Source organism: Carettochelys insculpta, chromosome 6 (genome assembly GCF_033958435.1).
Source record: "Carettochelys insculpta isolate YL-2023 chromosome 6, ASM3395843v1, whole genome shotgun sequence".
NCBI lineage: Eukaryota > Metazoa > Chordata > Testudines > Carettochelyidae > Carettochelys > Carettochelys insculpta.
Genome location: NC_134142.1, coordinates 125,001,469 through 125,004,777, shown reverse-complemented (window position 1 = coordinate 125,004,777; position 3,309 = coordinate 125,001,469).

Sequence of the window (3,309 nt, the reverse complement as noted above, 5' to 3'; positions counted from 1 at the left end):
CGAGGCAATGGCTGGGGGCGGGGCGGGAGGAAGCGGAAGGTCCCTGCGTATTTCATTCCGCCCGGGCCGGTGTGAGCGCCGGGGAGCCCCGTGTTAACGTCTCGCTCAGGCGGAGCCAGCAGGGGGCGCTATGCTGCAGGGAGCAAGGCAGGGCCCAGCAGGGGGCGCTGCTCTGCAGGGAGCAAGGCAGGGGTCGCTCGGGGGCATTCTCATGGCCCTGTCGAAACTGACCATATGCTGCACATCAAAGCACAATTCTCCCCTTAGGACTAAGGCCATTTCTGCAGAGATTAGACCCACACTTTCCTCTGCCTCGGGGTCTAACTCCGGGGATAAAAGCACCAACTTGACTGGGGAAAGCAATCCAGTAGCACTTTAAAACAAAACAAAAAGCAGTCAAGTAGCACTTTAAAGACTAGCAAAATAGTTTATTAGGTGAGCTTCCGTGGGACAGACCCACTTCTTCAGACCATAGCCAGACCAGAACAGACTCAATATTTATGGCTATGGTCTGAAGAAGTGGGTCTGTCCCACGGAAGCTCACCTAATAAACTATTTTGCTAGTCTTTAAAGTGCTACTTGACTGCTTTTTGTTTTGATACTGTATAGACTAGCACGGCTTCCTCTCTGTTACACTTTAAAACAGTAGCTCTGCTTTGATAGTATATAGACTAGCACGGTTGTCTCTTGTTACTTTTCACCTTGTCCCCGTGTTACCTGAACGGTTCTGGGTCAGTGCGCTGGGAAGGCCTGGTGCCCATCTGCACTGAGTCCAAGGCAGATTTTCAGTAACATCACTGGCTCCAGCTCACAGAGATGAGAATCCATCCCTGACCCTGCTGCCATCAGCTGGCTTACTCCAGGTTTACACCATGGTCAGCAAGCTCAGAATCCAGCCTGACAATGGGGTCACTCCGGCTTGGATCAGAAGGGGACTTCCCTGTTGCTTTTGAAACCCAGGTGCTGCTGGGAAGAATTAGACGAAGAGGGTCTTTGCCCACGAAAGCTTATGCTCCAAAACCTCTGTTAGTCTATAAGGTGACTCGGATGTTTGTGCGGATACAGACTAGGAGGGCTGCCCCCGATACATCTTTCCATGCTTTCCCCCAAGAGCAGATCCTGAGCCAAGTGCAACCATTGTATCAGGATCACATTTCTCTATTCTCTGCCCATAATGCCTTGAGCTTCAGGAGTCATGTGAAAAACTCCACCGGGCTTTCCAAGTGCTTAGTTTGTGTGGCTGGAGAAAAACCTGTAATTCATCTCCGTGCTAAATCAAAGAAGCAACTAAAAAGCGTGGGAGATTTGCATGGGTTGGGTGTGCAATCTCATGATTTGCCTTGCCACGCCGGCGATTTTTGGAGGCATCAGGCATGATTTCTGAGCGCTTGAGGCGCACAAAGCTGTGGAAATTGTGGAGTAATATTACTCCCTGAGCCATTGAAGGAGGGAACCAGCATTTTGAGTCTTTGCCAATGCCAGGCAGAGTTTTGCCCATACAACAGTTGCGTAAGAGTAAGCGTCAGGCTCAGAGCTCCTCTGTCTGTTGGTCTGGAGAAAAAAGGTTAAGTCCCGATAGGAAGCCTGTCTGTGAAGGGAGGTGGAATCTAGTGAGGGTCGGGCTGGGGTTCCTGGGGTCTACCCTGGGGGTCAGCTGGGAGTGGATACACTTTGAGATGAATGAGGCAGAGGACCTGGACTACGTTTCCCATGAGGCGCTTTCATCCTACACCCTAGGCACGACTCAATGGCATATACTACAACTCCCAGGAAGTCTTGCGTGGAATTCGTCCCTCGCCTCTGAGCCTCCATGGTGCTTGTAGTCCAGTTTTCTTCTCCGCCCTCCCCAGTTGCAACAGGAGAAGAAGAAAGACTACAGATCCCAGGAGGCCATGCACGGACTGCACCGCCATATTAGTTGTAGTACAAGAGGGCATGAGGACCACATTTCCCAGGAGGCCTTGCCAGAGGTGAGCCCGGTCGCATGCAAGGGCAGTTGTAAGGTAAACATCTCCCACCTCCCTGTAAGACAATGGAGCTCCCTTGGGGGGGGTGTCAAAACTACATTACCCATGCGGCCTCCATGACACTTGTAGTCCAAACTGTCCGTTAATAATCCATGGACCTTGGGCATCTGGAGAACTACCATTCCCATGAGCCCTTGCTGCTTGCCGCCATGAAAGTTGTAGTCCAAACATGCCCTCCCGAGGGACATAAACGGGCTCGGTCGGGTGGGGAAATACAGCTCCCAAGAGGCAGTAGGCGCGCACCCCCGCGCTGCCATGACACTCACCGTCCAAACACCCGCTCCGTTTCCCTGGTAGGAAAAGAAGGGGGAGGTAAAAACAAACTACATCTCCCATGAGGCAGCACGAGCGCCCCGCCTCCCTGCGCCGCCATGACACTTGTAGTCCAAACATTCCCCCTTTCCCCATACACCTGAACGGGCCTCGGAGCACGGTTGGGTGGGGGAACTCCATCTCCCATGAGGCGCTGCGCGGGCCCGGCCGCCATACCGCTTGTAGTCCGGAGCGGCGGCGCCTGGCCCTGGTCGGGCCGACGGCCGTGCGGCCGGGGAACTACGTCTCCCAGGAGGCGGCGCGCGGGCCGGGGCTGGTGGAGGGCCGCCATGATGGGTTTTGTGTGTTTGCGGGGCCGGGCGGGGGAGGGGCAGGGGCTGAGCCCGGCTGCAGGAGGGGGCGGCAGCAGCGGTGGTGGCGGCGGCAGAGCAGCAGCCTCGGGGCCCAGCCCCCCCCTCCCCGGAGCAGCACCCCTCCCCCTCTCCGCGCTTTGGGGGCCGCCCCTCCCCCCAGCCCGAGCCAGCCCGAGCGGGGGGAGGGGAGAAGAGGCAGGCAGCCAAGGCCCCGCCCCCTTATGTGGGGGGGGGGGCTGGGGGCAGCCGGGGACCCCCCTCGGGCTAGAGCCCCAAGCTACAGGGGAGGGCGGGGGACGGAGCGGCCCCCGTCTGAATCTGGGGACGCCCACAGACACCCGAGCGGGCTAGGAAGGGGCCCCCTAAAAAGGGGGGTAACCGCATAACCGGGGGGGCAGCAGGGGGCGGGGCTGAGCCCTCCTGAGGGGCTACTGGCGGGGGGGAGGGCGCTGCTCCTGGCTGGGGGAGGGGCTTGGGAGGAGCAGGGACCTGACCTTCCCGGGGGGCTGCGCAGAGGGGGGCGAGTCTTGCTCGGGGGGCGTGGGACGGGGGGGCTGCTGCCCATTGGGTGGGTTGGAAAGGGGGGGACGAGCCCTGTCGGGGGGGAGCGGGTCTCGTGGGGGAGGGGCTGCGTGGCTCAGCGTGCCCCCACTCAC